General features: G+C 41.4%; 1 protein-coding gene across 3 annotated transcripts in view; it reads right to left on the reverse strand.

The window, feature by feature from the left end:
• Nucleotides 1–14,659, reverse strand: part of PLXNB2 (plexin B2) — a 249,565-nt gene that overhangs the window by 76,590 nt on the left and 158,316 nt on the right. The gene's annotated exons all lie outside the window — the stretch shown is intronic.

Below are 14,659 nucleotides of genomic sequence, written 5' to 3' on the forward strand. Positions count from 1 at the left end.
CTTCTACTTCCCTAAAGCTGCTTCCTATGCAACGTTGCCTTTGATATTACTGGTATGCATTACAGTCTGACACTTCACTTTAGCACCGCAACTGAATGGTTTTAAATCTGCCTTTAAAACATCATTTAATCACTGAGAGTTTTACGTGCTGAAGATGCTTTTATGTGTTGCATTGTTCAACCCCTTCAAACAATTTCTGCTTCCAAAGCAGATCGCCTGGCTCTGTGGAATTAAGCAAGCACTTTTTGAGACTTGTAGGCTGGCCTAATTTTAACTGTGGGACCTAAATAAGGAGGCAAATCCAAACTGGCTTCCGAAGAACTGAACAATTTTCAGTGTTTTCTGCAAGTTTTTCATTCTGAGAGCATAAAACAGAAGGCTTGGATGGAAATGTTTGGGGGAAAAAATAAATTGTGTTTGGAGGAAATGCTGAAAAAAACCAAGTATGATCCACAGCTTTTTCTTAATTTTTAAAGTAAGTCATGGGACTCCATAGTGCAATGAGGAGAAACTCAATAAATTCAAAGGGAATCTGGGGATAAATCTGGAAGTATCTGGAATTGTGAACAGAACTGAAAAAATGAAACCCACAAAAGACAAGAGATACATTCAACAAAGTGACCTAACAGGGGAAAGCCTGCTAAGAGGAGGAAAACAGCAGAAAATACCAAAGGAAAAAATAAGAATAAAGGTGACAACGAAGGAGCCACCCTTCTGTGCCACTTATAACTGCTGTGTTGGCAGCAGTGAGTGACGCTAGCAGGATGTAAAGGAGAATTGCCTGAATCACCATTTATACTGGACAACTGAAGTTAATCATCAACAATACGGTTGCAACAGCTGGATCAGGGAGGGAAGAACCTTGGTTGTGAGAAGGAGCCACCTACTGGGTTCCAACACCAGCCCTCATCACTGGCCATTGAACCTTCCTGCGCCGACCATGTTTTGCTCCTCTATAAAGAAAACGTGTGTAACAGAAAATCACTCTGAAAGTAGAGTGATTTTGACTTTGAAACAAACAAACAAACAAAATGACAAAATGTAACTCGGGATAATGATAAAGAAAAAAAAACAAAAAAGCTAACTTCAAACTTACAGTGCTAGAGTCCTCATCACAAACCAGACCAATTGGCTGCAAAATGAGGTCAAAGAAGAGCCAGTACATTACCAACAGCACAAGTCCAACTTCTAATGATAGGTTGACCTTATGTGACAGTGACCTGGAAAAGCCTAAGAATTATACCCCATTCTTGAGACACATGGAATTCAACACATGCCTTGCAAGGTAATGAGGTGTTGGACTTCGCTGCAACAACCTTAGACCTTGTCTAAGAAACTCAGAATGAATTCTGATATTATTTGTAAGAAACTCCTATTTCTTTCTGCTCCCAAGGACCTCAATTTTCCAAACAAGCTTTGGGCCTGGCTCACATCTCCACAGCTAAATGGTATGTCATCATGCATGTCATCTAATTTCAAATATTGTCCCTGACATTTATCTGCAATGAAATAATAATCATAAAGAAAAACAGCTTGACACACTGCTGCTATGTTGTTTCACAACAATTTTATCATTCCGCCATCTATTGTGCAATGATCAAATGCAGAAAAAAAAACAGATTCATTTGTTTATGTATTTCCCACAAAGTAATTATTGTCATCTCTGATTGTAATAAAAAAGCTTTAAATAGCTCTCCTTAGAAAATATGCCTCAAATGAATGAACAGTAATTCATTGTACCTTAAGCTCTGGGCTTGGTTCACCCCCATGTCCATTTATTTCAGTAGATTAAAAAAATATAATGAAAGAGCAGAATGCATTTCTTTAGTTCTAATTGTACTACAGGTACTGAATTGTAATGCAGCTATTAGAAATGGATTGCTTAGCAGCAGTCATTCTTGCCATGGTTTGTCCACTCGGGGCACTCAACTCATGGCACAGAGGCTGCACTGGCAATGCACATACATGCCTTTGTCCCCTGGGAGAACAAAGAGTCATACTGGTTCTTCCCAGAGCCAGGACTGAAGGAAAAGAAAAACAGAAAAGAAAAGAGAAAAGAAAAAGATACTTACAGGAGTAACCCATCTCTGTACAAAAATGGGTAACACTTCCTACTATTTTCTACCTTGTTTACTTCTGATGTAAAATTTGTACGTCAGTGAGTTTTTTTCTAATCTGAATCCAGACAGCAGCTAGTAGATCATCCCAATTTCATTCTGGCCTATGATGTGAGTGTCACCAAGAAATTAATGATGGTTTGATCTTCATTAGGATATCCACATAGGTTGAAGATATTTAAATCCCATTAAACATATTAGAGGAAACTGTCTTTTGCAAAACTGGGCAAACGAATCCCGTAAGGCACCAAAATTAACAGTTTTATTTAAATGATTCAGAACTACACGCATTCTCTATTCATTCTGCCTATTCATTTTTTTATTGGCATTTGCTCCCTGTTGCTCTGCTCCCAGGTCAAGCAGGATGAAATTATCACACACAGGGCAGCAGTTCTTTGCTGTCTATATTGGCTTTGTTTTTTTCCCCCTTCATCAAAGGGAAGAATAAACAAAAATGAAATAAGCTGTGGAAAAGATCCAGACCTAAATCTCCAATTCCCACACACCCACTTCCAAAGGACCAAACTTTGGGAAGAAAAAAGCTAACCAGTTCAAACCAGTTGCAGTGCAACCACAGCTCCTTCCCACCCGACCTGAACTTTGACTATGGGAAAGGCAGCAGGAGGGGCCCGGCCACGGTCATCTACTGGGCAGGATATCCAGGGCTGCTATTAAGACAGGTGTCCCACTGAGCTAGGTGCTGTGGAAATGCATCAAGGGCAAGCTTCCTGCTGTGAAAAGCTGTTTTAAACAAGTAAGTCAAGAAAATGTGAGATGAAATGAATAAGAAAGGCAGGCTGGAAAACTGAATCTGAGACATCCAGCCAGGCAAATATATTTCCAATGGATTATTTACATAACTTTAATTATACATGGGCATGCATGGTTTACTCAAAGTCATGCTCTGATCATAGAGTTGCTATGCGATGGAATGTCTTGGGTTGGAAGACATCTTCAAGATCATCTGGTTCTAATCCCTTGAGACCTGGTATACACCCTCTGACCAAGCACTTACTTTTAAGCACTTGGAAGATGTAGGATAAAAGAATCTCAGCAGTGCAGCTCATCACATCACTGCTATCACTCTCCAAGTCCTGCCTCCATCCTGCTTCTTGCTCCCCATCCCCATAAGTGTGGTTAACACACAGCCCTGGTGCAGCCAGCTGGGGACTCAACAGGTGCCAGCATTATTTGGTGAGAGGGAAAGGGGGATTCAAGGCCAGGCTGGATGTGGCTCTGGGCAGCCTGGTCTGATGGTTGGCAACTCTGCACATAGCAGGTGATTGAAACCAGATGATCATTGTGGTCCTTTTCAACCCAGGCCACTCTATGTCAGCAACTGAGCACTTTAGAAGAAGCCCTCTGAAAACAAGCACAGTTGTGCTGCTTATGATGAATATGAGACTCTGCAAGTTGTGTGCAGGAAACATAGAGCACCCAGGAGAAGGCTTCCCACACACAATTGCAATAAAGTGACACTGCTTAGAAATGACACAGCTACCAGACTGTCCCATTTATAGCTAGATCAATTTTAATTTAAGTAAATGCAACTTCATGTCTTTCTACTCAAACAAGACTGATAACCTTAAGTAACAGTCAATTCCTCAAAAGGCATGCAGAAAGTAATGAGCATCATACTGCAGAAGTGCTAAGTGAGCTTCAGATTGACTTCCGCCAACTCCCATAAATACCCCCAGGATCAGCACTAACAGCACACAGACACAGAAGGGACAGCTGTTTTCCTCCTTTCTTGTACCTGCACACCTGAACCTTCAGCTCTTCAGCCACCCTCACTTACCTTTCTTTCTGCCTTCAGTATAATTTTAGCTTTGTTACTTCATTTCTTACAATCATTTCTATTGGATCAAAAGGATACCAAGCTTTGCTTTAATCTGAATAACTGACAGCTAAACATATGTCCCAAAACAACAGACAAAAAAGTCCAGCAGATGAATAATTTTCCTTGTTCAGCTTCTCTGGTGTTTTTTGCAGAGTTGTGCCTTTCTAACTATACTGTACTGAATTGACTCTGGTACCTCATCTAGTCTACATGAAGTTTCCTGGCTTGTCACGCTGGGTCTAGAGACAAATGCTTCTGCCAATGGATGTGTGCAAAATCAATCTGATGGGCTTTCAGAGTAAGTGATGCAGAGAGCTGTGGTCCCTATTGAAAACCTTCCCCAAGTCAGAGAGAAAAAGCTCCCCAAACTGCAAAACAAAAAAGGTACAAATCCAAAGGATGTACTCAAATGACTTAGAGATTCTGAGAAATGAGGAACTAAAAGAAATCTCTCCTATCTCTCATTTGATTAACTTCATGTTTAGCTTCAGGTGGGTTTTCCACAAGCCAAAAATAATTCACCTTTCATACTGAAGCTAAAGAAAAATTCAAAACAGAAATTGCAGCATGTCTGAATAAGGGATGAACAGATTTTCTGTTAGGATTTTAAAGTTTCTGATTTTATGAGAACTGATTGTAAATGTGAGCAACCTCCTTCACAGCCACAACTTTTATTACTACTTCCTAAATATAGTCAGAGAGATACTTCACTGGTTCAGAAAAGGAATCACCTGGAAAAACACTGCAGAATTCAAGCTCATTTCCTAAGAGGAAGACAACATGCTGGAATGGCTTTGGGAGTGGGAATAACTTCTTTTGTTGACTATGGCATATGTCCAAGACTGCTTTTGTAGAATGAGAAGAGCAGTCTCTGTGATGGGAGACCATCCTTTACTTCTGCTGGTTTGCTACCAGCAGATGGGTCCCATGGGTTGGTGACCAGCAGGAGACTCCTTTGCAGAGGATGAAAACCTGACATCCAACATCTGTATCATTAAAAGTTGTGATAACCTCTACTGCTATTTTCCTTCTCTTTCACTGCTTCTCAAAACACAATTTGCTAACATATCCTTGAATGGGACTAATCGTTCTACCTAATGAACCTGGAAAAGTGGCAAAAAATGGGTAAATACTTATAGATTTTACTCCTTATGTGGAAGACAAAGATTTTACTAGACAAAGAAAACTCTCTTTTAAAAAGAAAGCAAACTATTTTAATAGTATAAAGTTTATTTTTAATATATATAATCATATTTATATGGGTCTTTTATAAGGCTTTTTGTAAATTACAGAGTTGCAAAGGAAATAATGAATGTTATACCCTCAGCCACTGTGCATTCTGCAGGTGTTTTGCTGTGTAAAACAAATGGAAGACAGATGGGACCATAAACTCAGGTGACAGAAATGCAGTGTTTCCTGTACCATGGTTTAACCTGGGCAGGAATTAGATGAATTCTGGGACTCATAGAGAGGTGAATTTATTGCTCAGGCCTGAAGCTTCAGAATAACCCAGAGATAGCTGAAAGGACATGAGAACACACACAGGTCAGTTTTTATCACCCTGAAAACTCTTATCCTTCAGAAGACCAGGGGTATTAGCAGCTGCTCCTGCAGAAGAGCTCAGATGACACACTCCCTGAGCAAGACCAAGAACCTGTGGGTATGTCGTGAGGCATTCTGCAACATGGACAGTGGGATCTCAAGGGGAAAGAGTCAGTTTGACAGAGTGAAGTAGTATGACATATGAAACCTGCCCTCATTGAATGCTAAGGACTTTACTTGACATTCACCTACAAGGTAATTCCCACCAAGCTTTTCAGAACATCAGATGAGTTTGGGAGTCTGTACCACCAGTCATATCACTAAGACCCATCAGACCTGCCACCTGCCTTGTGTCTCTCAGTCTCCAAGTGGAGAACACAGAAATTAAAGAGGGCACCTTACCCAGCTCTAACTTAATCACTGCTAACCACAGAAAACACTACTGCCATACACAAAATGGGCCAGCAACCCAGACAGCCCCCTGCTTCCAAAATGTCTTCCTGTCCCAACATGGAAAAGGTTTCTCAAGGCACTACAAGTGAAGTGTTAATTAACAGCTGGGAGTGCAACTGTTTTTCACAACAAGTTCGGTATCCACAAAGTTCTTGCCATCAACCCACCAAGGACTCCCACGGACTTGGTGAAAAACTGGCACAAAGGATTGAGTCGCAGGTTTAAATAAGACAAACAGCAAAATCAGAGGCTGCATTAATAATTATGTAATTAGCTTCAAGCTAAATTAATAAAACTCTTGGTAGTCTGAAATGAAATCTTTTATCCACATATACCTGAGCTCCAAAGTGTTTAATATTCTGAGCCAGATCCAAATTTAGAGCAAAAGGGAGCAGGAGGAATGGGAGTCTTAATTTTTCAACTTGGAGTCACTCAAAAGAGCATTAAGAACACCTAATGAGACGGAGAAAATGCATACTTACATATTTTGCAATCTGACTCAAGAATTTTCAGTAACGTGCTGTCTCTGCAACATCAGCAGGTAATGAAAAAAAACAACAACAAAACAAAACCAAAAAAGAAAACCCAGATGCAATTTGCAGTTTTATTTGAACTCTTAGAAGCAAAGCTGTGCTATGCAAAGTTGAACTCTAATGATTCCATTGGCTTATTACAGCCAGACTTGACAGCATTTGGATTTAGAAAATCTACCATGGATACTGTCATAGTCCAAAGTGGTTTTTATTTTTATTTATTTATTTATTTATTTTACTGCTATTAGGTACAATAATTAAAAAAAAATCTCTAAGTGAAAGTATCTTCAAGAGTTCACAGTGCCAAGTAAATTAAAGTATATTTACTGAGAAAAGCTACTGCAGAAAGACCTTCCTCCCTAGCACAGGCTATCAGCATTTGCTGAGTATGACACACTCTGAGCTACAGGTAGCTTATGCCAGAAAGGTCTCTTTAAATCCTGATTTTTATTATTTTAATTCTTATTATAAGGAAAAATGCACATTATCACCTCACATGAGATGGCTGCATATACACAGTTCCAGTCCCACGGACTGGAGCATGCAAGGAAAAGAAGAATGCTGTAAGAGCTGGCTCCACGCCGCTGCAGAAACTGGCCTTCTTGGCCCACACCTCCCTTTCAGTCTGGCTTCTATATTCATCCCTCCATCTTTTATGTGTTTTCTCTGTAGAAATGAAGCACCCATTTTAATGAGGCCTCGCTTTCTCAGTTTTACAAAGATGCAGTTGATCTGCAAGAAAAGCAGCCGAGTGACGTGGTTAATAGCCAGCAGCTGACTCGGCAGGAATCTGAACCCACAGCATCCCCCCTTTGACCTGCTTCCTGGTTGGTTTCTGTGTGTTTTGTTTTAAACCACGACATAGCCCACTAACAAAACATCAGGTTTTTTATCTTATTTGCTTCAGTCTTCATCACAATCTACACCCGATGATGCTTAGAACCTCTTTATGGACCAAAGCACATCTACATCAGTCTGCAGTCAGCACAGGACCATAGAGCTCATTCAGACACTCCTAAAAATGCAAACAGGTACCTATACACTCCTCACTGCTGGAAAGAGGCAAGCCTATTCAGTGCAAATCCCTGCATCAGCTGAGCTGAGAGGGCAGTGGTATCCTGGTGCCATGGCTGAGCGGGGCAGGCACAGTAACAGGACACAAGCTGGGAGCTGCACCAGCACCACTGCCAGCATTGTGCTATTTTATACCCCACACAGAAAGGCTTCTTGCTTTCTTCTATCCAAAAAAAACAATAGAAAATGTTAGAGAACTTACAGCATGGGAAGGAACATGATGGAGTTAGAACAGCTTTAATTCACTGCCTTTCCCCGCGCTAGGGGTACTATGGCTCAAGGAAAAAAATGCATTTATGCTGATAGTAAAAGGACTCTGTGTCACCAGCTCCCTGACACAACAAGGAATTGCTTGTTTGCAGTGCTAAGGTCATCTTCAAGGACTGCTTTCGGACTTCCCCTGGAAGAAACAAGAAGGAAGGCGAGTTTTTTCCAGTGTGGGGGAATCTGAGCATGACCATGTGGAAACAAACACAAACGATTCTGCTCCTTCCTTGCCAGAACCAGCTTTCCCTTGTAATTAACCATTAATCATGCACAAGCACACAAAAATGAAATCGAAAGGATGACGTTCCCACTATGTGCTACGTTTTCCTACCACTTGCACAAGTGAGGTTGAGAGTCACACACAGGCAGTCCACCTCGCCCTGCCCTGCTCACAACACTAGCAGCAAATCCCACCCTGCCTTGGTAAGCTAAGGGGCACTTTGGTACAAGGCAGGGGTGAGTTGTTTTTTTTTCTTCCTATTACATTGCCTTATGGGACTTAATAGGATGATCATACATAAGCTTCAGTATGAAAGGCATAAGCAAGCAGTGCCAAATTTATGCAACACAAATATAAAGAGTCACTCATTAAGTCCTACATGACCAAATCCCTTCCCCCTAATTCCTCCCCTCACTGCACAGTGTTTGCTGCATGATCCCATCCCACTGTACTTCCACAGCCTTCTCTTTCTGGTAGTTTGTTTTCCCATTTGGGTCTACCATGTCTCCACACTCTTCATTTTAAGTCAGATTTCTGGCTGGTTTCTCTGGGCTATTCTGACAGGTAGGACAGAAGCTCTGTGAGAATTGGAATCTGCAAACCACACTGAATGGAGGCACAACAACATCTATTGTGCTTAGAGCTGACAATGAAAGCCACAAAGAGAGACGAGCAGAAGAAGATGGGGAAAATTCTTGAAATGGAAAGTTTATTGAATCTCAGGAGCCAAGAAACACATAGCTGAGGGATGGAGAATTTTCCTGGCTTCTGCTGCTGGAGATAATTCACTGGCTTTTGTCTGGTTTCTCTGTCTTTAAATTCTCTCAACCTTCATTTGGACCATTTGTACCTCCATAGCAGTGTTATTCATTTTGATCGCTCAGAGATTGAAGATTTTTTTCTTTGCCCTTAAAATTAATGTTCACGGTGGTTTTAAAAAAGCTCTTTTCTTTCTCTTCCCCTACACATCTTTTCACATCATCTTACAGCTCCTCCTCCCCCCATCGTTTGCTTTTTTTCCCAGGCACAGCCTCCAAGTTTTCCTCCCCTACAGTTGCTGCTTCTACCGCCTGAATACTTGTGTGGAACGTCTCTGATGACAAAGCAGAGGCAGAAGAAAAAGAAGAGGGGAAAAAAAGAACAGGAACCTCAGGTGATTTACAGACCCCGCTGGGGAGCTCAGACATCCTCAATGCCTCACCAACTTTCTGTCTCTTTCCAGTCTTACCTGGGAACAAGTCTTGTTTCTCAACTACATTTTCTGCTTCCTTCCTTGTGCTTTTTCAAACAGGGGAAAGAAAAATGCAGCAAGAAACACTTTACTTCACGGCATAGTCTGATTTTAAACACTGAGTGCTCACTCCAGCCCGGGGAGCAGACAGGGTAGGAACCACTCAGAGAAGCAGAACTGAGATGTAGCAAGAAAAAGTGCATAGTAAATATTGGGTGAAGCTTTTAATGCAGTGAGGAGATGGCTGAAAGAGAATTCACATGATAGAAGGCTTGCAGGAAATTGACTGTTATAAAATAAATAGCACACGCAGTATGAAGGGTTAAGTACCCAATGTTTACAAGTGTAGAACAGGCTGTACACATCCAAGTCGCATTTGATTGCACTTACTTATTCATTTTGGTAGTTGGTTGATGCAGACGGGAAAAGACAAAACAGAATTTCAGCAATTTAGCTTGTACTTCTCTCCTCTCCTCTCCTCTCCTCTCCTCTCCTCTCCTCTCCTCTCCTCTCCTCTCCTCTCCTCTCCTCTCCTCTCCTCTCCTCTCCTCTCCTCTCCTCTCCTCTCCTCTCCTCTCCTCTCCTCTCCTCTCCTCTCCTCTCCTCTCCTCTCCTCTCCTCTTCTCTCCTCTCCTCTTCTCCAAACACAGAATGTTTAAATAAGTGACTGTAGTGTCTCTGGGTCTAGAAGAAGAGTGCTGGCTTGCATCAGTCCTATCTGCCTGGACAGACGCTGCATGCTCTTCTTTCATATTTCTTTTCATTAAATTTCACTCCAAATTTATATAGCCAGTTAGCCAGTAACTCGCACAGGTCTGACAGCAGCATCTACCTGTGCCTGCCTATTTAATGGCTTGTCAGCAATACCATTATAAAATCCCTTTTTTATGGATGCATAACACGGTCATAAAATGTGTTTTCCTAGCTTCAGAATTGTCCAACACAATTTCATCTCCATGAGCACTTTATTTCAAAAACGCAGTATGATACAATGCGTGATGAAAATATATTACCAGGCATTTCCCACTGATCCCTGCCTACCCCTTCCAGAACAGAGGTCTTTCCTTAAGACTCCCAGCCCCCAGACATGCGGAACACAAAGCTCTAGTCTCTGCAAGCAGCTCTATCTACATGTGGGGTAGGTTTAAATAAAACCAGCCCATATGTATGAACAGCTCAGCATCAACTCCAGTTGAGCCCACCAACCAGTTTAGGAGGGACCAGGCTGTGTCCCCACAGATGGAAAAGCAGATATGTGATGTTGCATGGCTGCCACCTACCTTTTTCACATGAGGCTCCTCACTGGAGCATTTCCACCCTCCTGAACTAATTGGAACAAATAGAAACATGTATCATTGAGTCGGGTGCACTACATGCTGTTGATGCAGGAGAAATTTATCCCTACCATGGCCCCTCCATGTTAGAGTCAACAGGTCCCTGTCCTGGGGGCTGAGCAGATTCAGGAGGCACACGAGTTCTCCACCTAACTCCTCTCTGCAGGGCAACTTTTACATGGAAAACTGCTGTGCTGTGAGTGCTTGTACAAGGGCTGCTCTGACAGTAATGTCTCCTATGTTATTATGTTGGCTCATGATGTCAGAGGCAGATGTTGGTGGTATGGCAATAGAGGTTTAACCTTCCCACCAATATCCCATTACATTTTGTTGCCATGCAACAGATGGCGGCACAGGAGCAGTCTGACAAAATGGCATCTAACATGAAAGTGCATGAGAAGCAAAGGTGTGTCGCTGAATTCCTCCACATGGAAAACATGGCACACATTGGCATTCACTGACGCTTGCTGAATGTTTATGAAGACCAAACAGTGGGTGTGAGCACAACGAGGCAGTGGGTGGTGCATAACAGCAGTGGCAACACTAACAGCTCATTACCTCTGCTGGTGTGGGGCTGAGAATCTGCTCTATCAGGTAGTGTTATTGTGCTCTTTGTATCTGTTGTAGGTTCCATGGAAATATACAGGATGCATTACTTTTGGAGTGACCTACATAAATATATATACAGCTTCTTGCTCAATTGTCCTGAAAAAAATCTAGGCCTGAGTCTTAGAATTGATCCTCAAAACTACTAGTCCTAGATTTACAATTTTCTCCAGTGTCCTCAAAGACATTCAAGAACCACAAGTCTTGTTTCTAAAGATCATGGGATACAATTTTGGCTGCATGGATGTAAAAAGCAACAGACAAGCAAATCAGCCCTTCCATTCCTACCAATTGCAACCCATGGTTTGGGAGATTTTTTTTTTTTTTTAGTCTCTCTGCTGATTTTAATATCAAACTATTCCAAAACCGTATTTTAACCTTGAACAACTGCAAGACACAGAAAGGTATTTTTAAAGGAAAAAAAAAGGAAAAAAGAAAGGGGGTATAAAGAACACTGTTTGCACTGTAAATAAAACATCTGGTTTCAGTTTCCTAACACTCCAGACCTAATTCTTCCTAAATGTTGGTAACTCTGAACTCTCTGTATCCTTGATGGATGAGCTGGGCTAACCGCAGTCAAATGAAGGAATGGCATTTTTCATGCTTCTGGCAGCATGGCGAGTCTTTAATCTATCTAAATGAATGCTCCCTATGAAAAAAAAGCATGATAAAGGATGCAAACCCGCAAGTAATGCCATGCACACTCTTAATGCTTTCTGATGGGAGGAACTGCAGGACAAGCTGAGCAGAGCATTGACCTTATGTGCAGTCCTACGGAGATTCCATTTCCTGGCCTGAGCTTCACTTTATATTTGAACAAACACAAAGGTCTGCCCCATTAATGCTACCAAACAAAATAGCGGCCTCAACCCAAGTTATTGGCTTTCCCCAGATCTGACATACAAAGCTTTGCATGTTCACGGGGACAAAACCTCCATGAAGTTGAGGCCTTCTGCTCCCAAGGGATTATTCTCTGCTGGTGCAGAGCACGTTTCAGTTCCAGCTGTAACAAGATGATTTTCTTCTGCCCGTTTGTGACCTGACAGAGGCCACGGTGAGCGGCTGCTCAACAGCTGGTGGGAAAATTTTTCTTCTCAGTGATAAGTGTATTTGGACACTTGATTTAGTAGAGCCAATAAGGGCCAACTCAGTTATACGAGGCAAATAGGGAAAAGTGTAAATCCTCCTACTTGCATGACCAGTTTCATCCCACATACCTAATTATTTAGGCAGTCTCCAAAGACTTCTGTGGGCAGCCTTCATCATGCATCTTCTGAGCTCTTAGGCTAAATGTTTCTTTTACGGCACTCACTGATGTGGTTAAAAGGCCTAATCCAAGCCTATTTTACAGTGTTTGCTTTGTACGTGGGGTGCTTCTGTATATATATATATTTGAAATTTGAATTTACAGTGGCTACTCAAGGTATTTAGAAATGCTGTACAGTAGATAAACTCTAATTTCAGACACAGCCTGCACACTTTTAAATGGAGAAAACATGCCTAGGAAATTCTTCCAACATGATCTCCATGCATAAAAACTTTTCCGCTTGAAACTGTTTGAAAGCAAATAAACCAGAAATTTATAGGGCTACATTTAGACACAAAGTTTACAGTGACGATGCTTATGGATAATAGCGAATACGCTTCAAAGCACAGTGTCACTGAACAGAGAACCTGCACTTCCCAGCAAAGCAGCTGAAGGACAGTCAGAATAATAATGCTCAATGTACATTAAACTTCCTGAGGGGAAGTGCAGGGAGAGGTGCTGGGCTCTTCTCCGTGGGAACTGATGACAGGATGTGAAGGAACAGCACAAGGCTGAACCAGGACTGGACATTAGGAGAAATTTCTTTAGCATGAGGGTGATGGAACAGGCTTCCAAGTGAGATGATGGATGCCCCACACATGTCAGTGTTCAAGGGGAAATTGGACAATGACTTAAATAATATATTTCAAGTTTTGCATAGCCCTGAAGTGCTCAGGCAGTTGGACTAGGTGATCTTTGCAAGGCCCATCCAACCAAACTATTCTATTCCATAGTATGGGTGATTCTGAAGCGTTTATAAAGACAGCCTTATTTCCAAGTAATCAATGCACAGCTCACAGTTGTTTGAAGAATATTTCTGATATTACATATGGTGCATTCGGAAAGAACAAACTATTGTGGCAATAGCTGAAGAACGTGCTTTTGTTCATGCTGTGCATTTCGTGAGATAAATCATTCTATAGGCTCAAGTTAAAAAGAATAATTTTATGGTCCAGTTTACTCTGTAAAATACTCTTTTTAATCCTTGTAAAAATAAGCTTCACGTTAATCCTCCTGTCTGAAAGCAATTTTGCAGACGACTTTGAACATTTCTATCACATTTTATTAGCTTTAAGCTGATCTAATTTCTCTAATTTTCATCAGGTTTATTACGATCTGTCCAGATATCAGATTTTTATCGTTGATCTGGTTTTATATAAAACCCTCAATCTGGTACATTTTAATTTCCCCAGCAGACATCTGTCTTCATCCACATTTTGTAAAGAACTAAGCACCTTCTTGGCCCGTAATTAATTAGAAGCAATGACCCACGCATCAGGTAGTAATAGCATCCAATTAGTGGAAATGTATGATGCTTGCAGAAGCATTATCAGTCGCATCAGAGCACAGAGAGACTTGCTTGTTTGTGCTGCATGCCCTGGATGTGATGTACCAGCAATCTGTAGCCATGACAGTGTGTTAGCCCAGACTAAAAAATCCTACCCCTTGGCCTGGTCTTTTTTAATGTGAATTCCTAAACACATTCAGATGCTAATATTTTGCACATTTATGACTGCCATATCTTCAAGCTTTAAATATGCTAACCATCAAATTCATAACAGTAAGATGGAGGCATATTAAACATGTGAGCTAGAACCTGCTGGGCACAGGAAGGCTTTGAAGCATTTGCAACTCCCCTGCTGCGAGACTCTTCCCTTCCCTTCCTGAACAAAGATGGAATCCAATCCCAGAGGCCAGAAACTTCCATGTCTGGGGCCTGCAGTCACAGTACGACCCAGTTCTCAACAACAGACAAATTTCCAATAGGTTTTTGCTGCACATTTACAGATCCCACATGGAGTCGCTCCAGGATATGAATGAATTGTGTATGATGCTTTGCAAACCATTTTGTTAATACAATCCACTGTCATGTAAATATGCAGTACCTCCCACATATAGCAGAAGGAGTTGCATGTAAGTATCGCAGCAGAGTTTTCTCTCAGAAGCTTTGTGTTGAACTTAAAGAGCAACACAGAATAGTCAATAGGAAGCTCAAATTTACAATTTTCTGTTTGATGAGAGAAGAGGGTAGGCACAAATTGTAACTGACATTATAGAGAAGTTCAGAAATTACTGAAGTACTGAAACATGGTGATGTCTGGGATGATGATTGTTCTTTGAGTATCTCTGAAATAT

The sequence above is a fragment of the Excalfactoria chinensis genome, chromosome 1, assembly GCF_039878825.1.
Source record: "Excalfactoria chinensis isolate bCotChi1 chromosome 1, bCotChi1.hap2, whole genome shotgun sequence".
In the NCBI taxonomy this organism is placed as follows: Eukaryota; Metazoa; Chordata; class Aves; order Galliformes; family Phasianidae; genus Excalfactoria; species Excalfactoria chinensis.